Source organism: Vicia villosa, linkage group LG6, assembly GCF_029867415.1.
Source record: "Vicia villosa cultivar HV-30 ecotype Madison, WI linkage group LG6, Vvil1.0, whole genome shotgun sequence".
In the NCBI taxonomy this organism is placed as follows: Eukaryota; Viridiplantae; Streptophyta; class Magnoliopsida; order Fabales; family Fabaceae; genus Vicia; species Vicia villosa.
In genome coordinates, this window is record NC_081185.1 from 77,161,779 (window position 1) to 77,172,820 (window position 11,042).

General features: G+C 32.6%; 1 pseudogene; it reads left to right on the forward strand.

Moving 5' to 3' along the window:
- The first annotated feature begins 1,048 nt into the window (after window positions 1-1,048).
- LOC131611691 (zinc transporter 8-like) lies at window positions 1,049-2,512 on the forward strand (annotated as a pseudogene).
- Window positions 2,513-11,042: the final 8,530 nt, after the last annotated feature.

Genomic DNA, 11,042 nt, shown 5'->3' on the forward strand with positions numbered 1-11,042 from the left:
AATTGATGTCATTTTACCTTTATCTTTTACCCCCTTTAGAGATGTGAGCTCAAAAGAGTTGACCAACATTTAATTGCTATTAGTATTGTTGGGCCATTTTTAAATTTTTGTTGTGGGGACAATAACTCAGTTAGATTTTTTTGATATACTGGGAGGAAATTAAACCGGTTCGATTATTGTTAGGGAAAAGATATCTTTACACCCATTTCAACAACTTACACCGTATAAGTTTGCATAAAATATATTACTTTATTTTTTTATTAATTTATATTATTTGAAATTTGTGCAACCAATATTTTCCTTTGTTATTCCATACGGTGTAATAAAATGGCAGTGTACAAATAGCACACTCTTATTGTTATCATGTTGAATGGTCCTCTTTGCAGTCCTATTTATTTTGGTCAAAGAGGATTTTTGTTGACTAATTTCTATATATTTTGGAAACAGACTCTTACACTTATAAATCAAATCACACTATAATACAAATCTTCAAAATTAAGTATTGAAATATCATTTGATTTGATTGATTTTTTTCTTAATGGCCTGTTTTATTTTATTGTTTTCAACCAAATGGCCTATGATTTAATTGTGTTTGTGGATTTTAATAAAATTTGTACTTTAAAAAATTCAAAATCAAATCATATCGATGCAATTTTCTGAAGTTATTTATTACTCACTATTTGGTGTGAATTGATTAAATATATAACTTGTAGAAAAAAAAGATTTTAATTTTGATTTATACAAGTTAAATTTATAAATGATTTTATAATTTCAAATATTATAATTGAAAGTATTTGACTTTTTTTTTTGTTGGTAATTGCAATCTTTTGGTTTAAAAAAATCAAAACAAATATCATCATTTATCATTCTTTTCGATGAAAATAAATTTCGTCATTCAGTAATAAGTGTTGTCATATTAACATAAAATTCCTTATGGCTAATTGACTTTTCACATTTAAACACAAACTTTTCAATTATTAGTCTTATATATCGACCTATTAACACACTTCATGTCAAACAATTTCTATTTCCAAACCCTAACATTCACTTAACCTAACCATATAAAATCATAATATCGCTGGTTCACTATACACACTCTCTTCATCTACTTTTTTTTTTTCTTCTGTTGTTGTTATTCAAATGGGATTCAAAACTAATATTAAACTATCTGTTTTTTCTATCTTGATCCTCTTTATAATCCCAGCTCTAGTATCTGCAGAGTGCACATGTGATGAAGAAGATGAGGATAGAGACATAGCCAAAGCCCTACGTTACAAAATAGCAGCTTTAATATCTATAATGGTGGCAAGTGCAATCGGTGTTTGTATACCACTTCTTGGAAAAGTGATACCAGCTTTAAGTCCGGAAAAAGATATATTTTTTGTCATCAAAGCCTTTGCTGCTGGTGTGATATTATCAACCGGTTTCATTCATGTGCTTCCAGATGCTTTTGAGAATCTTACTTCTCCTTGTTTAAAGGAACATCCTTGGGGTGATTTTCCTTTCACAGGTTTTGTGGCAATGTGTACTGCTATGGGGACTCTTATGGTGGAGACTTATGCTACTTCTTATTTTCAAAATCAGTACTCTAAGAAGACACCGAAACAAGACAAAAATCATACAGATGTGGAGAAGGATGCTGAGCATGAAGGACATGTTCATGTTCATACTCATGCCTCACATGGTCATGTTCATGGCCATGTTTCTTCGGATTCATCGTCAGAACTTCTTCGTCATAGGGTTATATCACAGGTAATAATATACTACAAATTTATTTGTTTTATCATATCTTATTGATTGATATATGCTTAACTTTTAGGTTAAATTGGATTGTTTTTTGATTTTGTTATAGGTATTGGAGTTGGGGATTATTGTTCACTCGGTTATAATAGGAATTTCTCTAGGTGCTTCTGAGAGTCCTAAAACCATAAGACCACTAGTAGGTGCCTTGACTTTTCATCAATTCTTTGAAGGGCATGGGACTTGAAGTTGCATAACTCAGGTACTTATTGTCCTATATAATGTCCCATATCTTAAACATAAACACATAAAAAAAAATTGATTCATTATAGTGAGAAATTCAATAACTATGTGCAATCATTGCAGGCAAATTTCAAGAATCTATCTATTATGGTCATGGGATTGTTCTTTGCTTTGACAACTCCAATTGGAATTGGAATTGGTATAGGGATCACTAGTGTTTATGATGAAAACAGTCCAACAGCCCTTATAGTTGAAGGAATCTTCAATGCAGCTTCAGCTGGTATCTTAATCTATATGGCACTTGTAGATCTTCTTGCTGCTGATTTTATGAACCCAAGGATGCAAAAGAGTGGTAAACTTCGATTAGGGTGCAATGTATCGCTTCTATTAGGAGCTGGTGCTATGTCTCTTATAGCCAAATGGGCTTAGAGGTTTATATAATTTTTAGTTTAATTTTTCTATTAGGAATCAATGTCTCTTGTTGTAAAATTATATTTCAATAGAACTGTTTTGGTGTGTTTTAGTCAAATTCTATAACCTAGCTACAACAAATCCATACAATCTAATCTAGAATTACATAATCAAGTTCAACTAGCTTCAATTTACTAAAACAACTTCAACGTCAAGTAGGGTGAAACTGCAATATATTCTAGTTTTGTAGCAGAGAAGTTGACTTTGCCTTTATGATTTAAGACCACCAGAGTCCATATTATCTTGTCTTCACCATAGTATTATGCGTTGTTATTGATTTTTGTGGTGTCCCAAAGGAGAGGAGAACCTTAGTTAGCTGAGATGATTGGCAATAAGAACATGTGTTCTTGGCTTTCAATGGTTATTACTTATTACCCAAATGGGGAAATGAGGTTTCTGTCGGAAATTAATGAAAATCAATGCTCATGCTGTGTTCAAATATGACAAAGTTAAAAAGGATAATAAAGTGCTCCATATAGACAAAGTGGAAATTGCCTTTAAATTTGTCTAAAGGAATTTTGGTCAGTTTTTGCACTAACCGTCCATTAGGGGAATTTGTCTTTAATATGTCAGTAGGAAATTTTGGTCCAGTTTTGCACTAAACATCCACTAGTGGAAATTGCCGTTAAATTTGTTTCAAGCTACTAAAAGTTTGAATTTCAAATTCAAAATATACAATACTTCATGAACCATTGTAATCTTATGCTGAAAAGGTGTTGTTTCATCAAGAGTTACAAACCTGTGAAACAACACATGCATGGCCTATAAATACATTATTCAGAATTCAAAAATAATTCATTCAATTCGTACATCTTGTTCATTATTCCAGACACTCTTCCTTATGACACAATAGATTAGCACATGCTGGCATTAGTTACATGAAGAGACTAATTAAATCTGAATTGATATCATGTAATATAAATGATTTTCAAAAATGTGAATTATGTGTTAAATCAAAGATGATTAAGAAACCTTTCAAAAGTTCTGAAATAAATACAAATCTACTTGATCTTGTATATTCAAATTTGTGCGAATTTAATGGCATGTTAACTTGTAGGAGAAATAGATACTTGATTACATTCATCGACGATTCTTCTAGATACACATGTGTTTATCTATTAAAGCATAAAGATGATGCTTTTAATTCCTTTAATGTTTATAAAGCATAAGTGGAAAATCAATTAAGTAGAAGTATAAAAGTCATTAAGAGTGATAGCGGCAGTAAATACTTTTCTACTTAATTTGATGCATTTTGTGAAGACATGAAATAATACATAAATGCTCTTCATCTCGCACACCATAACAAAATGCCTGGCCGAAAGAAAGAATCTATCATATCAAGAGATGGTGAATTCCATGTTGATAGAATATAAACTACCACTTAATTTGTGGGGTGAGGCCTTACTATCCGCTTGCCACATATATAATAGAAACCCTTTAAGGAAAACTGGTATATCTCCATATGAGGTATGGAAAGGTAAAACACCAAATATCAGTTACTTTAAAGGGTAAGGGTGTGTAGCCTACTACAAAATCATGGACCCTAAAAGAACCAAGTTGGGTCTTCGAGGGATAAAATGTGCTTTTGTAGGGTATGAAAAAAATAGTAAATCATATAGACTTCTAAACTTAGAGTCTAATGTGATTGTAGAATCTCGGGATGTAGAATTCTTTGAGAATATTATCACTAAGGATAAAGAATCTGAGTCGACCTCCAATAAAGAATCTTGTGAAGAAGATTCCTCTCGGGTTGTAGAAATACAACCTGAAAGCACTACTCGGATCATTGAATCACAACCCTAGCCTAGGATAAGCAAGAGAGTCCAGAAAATAAAGAATCTAGGACCAGACAAAATTTATTGTCAAGTTATTTCTTTTTATCTAGTTGAAGGAAATTGTAAGAATTTTGTTTCGAAGCATTCCTATTATTTTTCAAGTAGAGGATGGTTCTAAAACCTATAAGAGCAGTAGCTTCAAGGGAGTCTTCCTTTTGGAATGACACTATCCAAGATGAAATGGATTCAATTATGTCAAACCACACTTGGGAACTTGTTGATTTGCCAAAGGGGTCAAGGCCCGTTGAATGCAAGTGAGTGTTTAAAAGGAAGTATCATAGTGAGGGTACCTTATGCACCAGTGGCAAGGACAATCAAAATTAGATTGTTGTTTTCCTTAGTCTCTTTGAATTACCTTATAGTTCATCAAATGGATGTTAAAACATCATTCCTAAATGGAGACCCCGGTGAGGAAATCTACATGGAACAACGAGAAGACTAGGTGCTTCCTGGAAATGAACAAAAGGCGTGTAAGCTTGTCAAATCTTTATATGGCTTAAAACATAACCAATAACCAAAAGGTTTCTAACTTCCACTTTCAAGATGAAAGATCTTGGACTTGTAGATACTATTTTAGGGATAAAAGTAAAGCGAAATAGTAGGAGTTATGAACTTATTCAAACACATTACATTGAAAAAATTCTTGATAAGTTCAAACACCTAAACTTTAAAGAAGTAACCACTCCATTTGATCATGTCGTCAAACCTCAAAAGAACATTGGAAGAGAAGTGGCCCAATTGGAATGTGCAAGTGCAATAGGGTGCCTAATGTATTGAATGCAATGTACCAGACCCGATATATCATTTGTAGTTAGTAACATGAGTAGATTTACTATTAATCCAAATAATGAACATTAGAAGTGAAATTTCTGGTACAAGAACAACACATGCTAACACAATTATCTCACATGATGTCAAGAAAGATGTTACGAATCTGGAAATAGACCAGACTCATCAGACTGAAATTGATACTTTAGTAAAATTGTAGAATGATAAACAACAAAGAGAATTGTTAACCCAGTTCAGTGCAACAACATCTAATCTGGGGGCTACCAACCCATGAAGGAAATTTACTATTAGTAGTATTAATTCAAACCAAAAATCATGGTTAAGGGTTCAAGAAAACAAGAAAAACCAACGTCCATACAAAAAAGGAGACCTAAATACTCATAGACAAGCATCATGTTCTAATGAAACATGGATATTAATAAAAGCTCAAAGAGGGTTAACAAATGCTCACACACTCACAAGGTGAAATGACTATTTGGCTACGGTAGTTGTGCTTAAAATGAAACAAAATGTCTTGATCTTTTTCATGCTTTCATACAATCAACACAACACAACTAATAGATTAAACATAATAAAATCTGGTTAAAACAAAGATTATGGCCTCCAACATATATGAACAATGGAAAGCTACCTCACATTTGGGGTTGGGAAACTAAAGTGATTCAATCATTAAGCAGGTAATGCAAAAGAATGAAAGATATGGTAATTATACAAATGAAAAGTTTCCTAAACATGTTATGCTATAGAAAGCGATAAATGAGTACCTTGAATGATACAACTTCAAAAATATCATTACCATACATTCGCAGGTTGAAACACTCAAATTTGGAAAATCACCTAAAATATTTCTTAAGCGAACGGACCAAAATTGTGACGACAAACAACCACAAAAGAAAATAAAATATTTTTATTTCAGAAAATAATATATTATTTTAGAAGTCTAAAAATATTTTTTGTGTATTTTTTGGATTTTTAAAACTATTTTTAATTAATTTAACAAAGAAATTAAAATAAAATAGAAAATAAAATAGAAAATAAAAGGATACTGATCCTGTGTGGTTGGATTGAGGGAGTATGGTGTGCATGCATGATCTGAAACGTTGGATGACTCATTAAATGAGATCAGATGGTCCAGAAATTGAGGCACGTGGTAAAAGCTACACCTGCAAAGCACTTGATTAGTGTAAAGTTTAAAAAAGTACGCGCGCTGCTGAACCAATGGGAGGAAGACACGTCTTCGTCTTCAACCTTCAGACAAGGCTTTTAACAGCGCTTTTGTAAAAAAGCGCTATTGTAAGTGAACCCTAAATCTGCAAAATAACGAATAGGGGTAAACAAGCATAAAAATCAGGCGCGATGGCACCATTGAATTCGTCTTGTTCCACTGAATGTAACCATGTCCTTAATTTTGCTTAATTTTGGCCCTAATGAAAAACCCTAATTTTGAACTAAGCAAACCCTAAAATGGTATATGACACAAACAACCATTAAAGTCCAATTGAAGCTCCAGAAACGACCAGAGCTTCAAACCAAACACAATTATGCATCTACATCTTGTTAAATGTGCGTGAATGATGAGATATAAGTTGATTTTAGTTTGAACAAACCGTGGCCTAGGTAGCTCGATTTATGAGGTTTCAAGACTTGGAAATGATTGAGATATGTTCAGTAATGCTTGAGGAAAGTGTTTAAGTGTTTAGTTTGTATTGAAATGGATTAAACTCAGAATTCGAATTTTGAATTTCCTTGAAATTTTTAAAGTGTTACAAGCATGGTACAAGCATAAGCATAGCTCTGAATTCGTGTCTCTCTTGTTACTGAACTAAGATAGCTTATTTATAAGCTATGTGTGCTTAGAATTGAAGCTAACATTGCAGCTAGTTGCCTTTGTTGAAACTTTGGTTTTTTAATATTAAAAACCTTTGAAAACTTGACCAAGTCTTGCCCTCCTTCAATGCACCTGCCTTGCCCTTCAATTCTCTGCAGAAGATGAAGATTTCTTAGGGGTGAGTCATGCTTGGAAGTTAAGCTACCATTATCCATGCATTTTCCTTTTAATTTTAATCTTAAAGTAAGATAAAATCATGCAAAAAATGGATAAAAAAGGTATGGGCTTAGTCTTGGTCGTGGGAGGCCCATGGTAACATGGAAATGATGTTTGAATGCTGAAAACTTGGCCCCTTTTGGAAAAAATGCAATTTTGAACAATGTTGGTTTCATGCATTTTCCCAAAATTTAGCCAACTTCAACAAGGTGTAAATCCCTCAATTTTTGTCATATGAAGGAGATCTTGCACTTTTTGGAAACCTCAAAGAGTCCTCTAACCAATGTCTTTGGTCTCATGTCAAAATGATTTTTGAAGCTCCTTGTGTGTCCTTTTGAAAAAAGTGTCTTTTTGTTGACTTTGAAAATGACCTGTAATGTCTTTGGTCATATTTTTCAAATGGTGAATCCAATGACCATGGGATCAATGGCATTTGAAAGATAATTGAATTTCCTTCAAAACAAGCTTTGGTTTGAATTTTTTGGATGAAGGATGAGAGAGTTATGATCAGTCAAAGTTGAGTTGACTTTTCAGGCAAAAACCCTAATTTTGAATCTTAGGGTTTTGTTGATTTTTGATCTTTCCTTGATGAATTATGATCATCCAATGATCAAATGATGAATCCTTTGACAAAATATGGACTTTGACAAAAAAATTCATTTTTGACTGTCTGTTGACTTTTTTGGTCAAACGGGTCGTCTGTTGACTGTTTGAGCTGCTGACGGTGCGTCTGAGTGAATTGAAGTTTGAAAATTTGTATGATGGTACTTTGAGATATATGGATGTGTATGAAATCCATTTGAGCTCTCAAAAACTTGTTGCTCCTGTAAAACAAGAAAAACCCTGATTAGGGACTGTTTGTGTAGGAGACAGTTAAGCGTACCTGATTTTTGTGCAGTGTTGAGTCTCTGCTAATCGCGTGATATTCAGAAGACTTCTAGCACAAAGATCTTGGAATTTTGAATTGTGAAAGATTGATTTGATTGATGGTACAAAACACTGAGAATTGTACTGCCAGCAGTTTGGCTGTCGACTGACTGTTCAGGTATTGACGTAGCAGTTAGAGTGAAAAATCAACAGTCAAAGTTAATTTTCTTTTTTGTTGTTTTTTGTTTTTGTTTTATGTGAAAAATGAAAGTTTATTTACATGACTTGTTAGGGAAAAAAAAAACATAGACATAATAAATAACTAATATTTACTGTTACCAGTACAGTCTGAGTTTCCTGATTCTGCGCCTGCAAAAAGATTTAACTCTGTACCAATTGTGTCAGTACTATTTATCTGTAAATAAATAAATAGCATGTGTGAATTAATAAACAGCATTTTGGCGTTTGCGTAAGAATAAATTCAACTGCAAGCCAAATTACTGTATAAGAAAAATTCTAAAAACTAAGTATTTCATATGTCAGGATATTTGTTGAAATAAAAATCCATGATTATATGAGACTCTTAATTTTCAGATTGGAGTTTTCTTGAAAAAAGATGCGGGCAAATTTTGGGGTATAACAGATGGACGCGGAGAAAGAGAGGGACGAAGATGGAGAATGAAGATGACTGATTCAATGTGGAGAAAGAGGGAAAGATGAACCCTAATTTTATGAGGTGGATCCAGTCAGCGCCACCGTGTCCAATGCAGCATTGCCCAGTCAGCTAGTGTGGTAACAAGGAGTGGTAAATCCATGTTTTGGGTTTTATAAGGGGTGTTTGGTAAAAAAAAATCATTCAGGGGGGGCAAACCGAATCTCGCTATATTGGTAGGGGGTGAAGTATATTAAACCCTTTTTTTAATTTATTTTTTAAATACACTTGGAATTGTATTTATTTTTTTGCTAATTTTAATTATTATTTTTAATTTATTTATTTGTTTTTATTTACTTTTTTATTAATATTTATAAATTAATGATTAAAACAGTACCTTAAGGCTTAATGCCCAATGTCTTTTTTTGTAGTCCATTAAATCATATTTTGAAATGCATAGTGTAAAAGAGTTATATAAACTCTTTTAGTTGGAGTAATGTTTTCGATGTGAGACTTGTCTTTTTCAGCTTTGCAGTATCACACTCAAGTCTCACTTGTCTTTATGTACTACAATTCTTTCACTTCCAATTTTTTCTTGTGTTTTATGTGTTCCTGTATCTATCTAAAAATTCACCAAAGAATCTTAAATCACATCAAGAACATAAAGTTCAGTACCAACATATTTCAAAGAACCTTGAACATTTGTCTCACTTTTGTTAACAACCTGCATCTCCGCACCCACCGTATCGAGCATAACCTGTTGAACGCAATTTGAGTCACAAACTTTCCGCACCTTTACCATCACTTATCCTCAATATAAAACCTATATGAAACTAAAAAAAAGTAAAAAATACATAAACAAAAGCAAACTCACAACACAGAGCTTCTTAGTACTCTTAATAGTAGTCTTAAAATTCTCCAAACGAGCCACTGTATACAACAACAACAAAACACATGAAATCCATAACACAATTTAAGAAAGGGTAAAACATAAAACACACCAGACATGCCAGCTTTAAGACAGAAAAAAATAGTCTCAACAAATCGAGATCTAAGACCCAATGTGCCAACGATCTTTGTCATTGGAGAAAAAAGCTCTGCATTTTGAATCTGCTTTCATGTTTTTAGCTCTGCATTTTGTTCATTGGTTGGGTTGACCATGTTGGACTGAATTGGATTATGAAGTAGCAGAGAGAAATTTAGAAAGCATGTGAGAAGAAAAAACTGTAGTTTTTGGTAGAAATTGAGTCCCACATCGAATGTTTTAGAGAAAACTTTAGTGTTTATAAGCCACCCACACATATGGATTTATGAACAGAAAACATGCTTTGTAAAATGGACTACTCTTGTAACAAAAATTGGTATTGGCCCAAATGTAATGTTTTTATAATTTAAAAAAAATAATTAAAATAATTTAAGAAAACAAAAAGAAATAATATAAATAAGTAAAAAAATTAAAAATAAAAATAAAAATAAAGAAAATATATGTGGCATAAAAAAATAATTAAAAGATAAAAAAATACCATGTGGACTATTACGTACGCAACTAAATAGAATCTTTTCTGCAATGTGGCAATCAGGGGGTATTTGAAGGAATCTGAAAGTTGCGAGGGGGAGTTTAAAAAAAAAAACTTTATCAGGGGCTAAAAACAAAACTCTCTAACATTACATGAGAGTTTGTATATTTAACCCTAAAAAGAATTTAAAAAAAAAATTTAAAGGTGATATTGTTCATGGAGTCGATCCCCAATAACTGCATTTTTTGGATTTTTAAAACTGTGCTACTTTTTACCTCGGTTTTAACAAAAACCGAGGGGTGAAGACCTGTTAAATATTTTTAAGAATTAAAAGGTGATAAAGTGTAGTTGTTGGGATTCGAAGACGTGTCCTCTAAATACATTATATCTCAGTTTTTAGCAAATCGAGGTAATAGATCATAAAAAAATTTAAAAGGTGATAAAATGTAGTTGATGGGATTCGAAGACGCGTCCTCTAAATACTTTTCCCCTCGATTTCCAGCAAACCTCTATGTAGTATTTTTTAAAAAATAAATTAAAATGTGACGCGTCTATTTTAGATTTTTGTTGGGTGAAGTGAAATATTCTATCATAAAATGTATTATTTGTTATAGTGACAAAAGATTTCCTTGATAAATTTTACAATTCCACCCTTTCTAGAATTACAAAATATATCCTCACACACAAAAGAACTTTTCTCACAAATAGGGGTAGAAATAGGCTGGACCGAGCTAGGCTTTGCCAAGCCTAAGCCTGACCTGTCAAAAAAATTGAAGCCTAAGCCTAGCCTGTAGCCTGTCATAGGCTTATTTTTTAGGCCTGAGCCTGGCCTTTTTGAAGGTTTGATTAGCCTATTAGCCTATATAAAAGCCTATTTGTTTTAG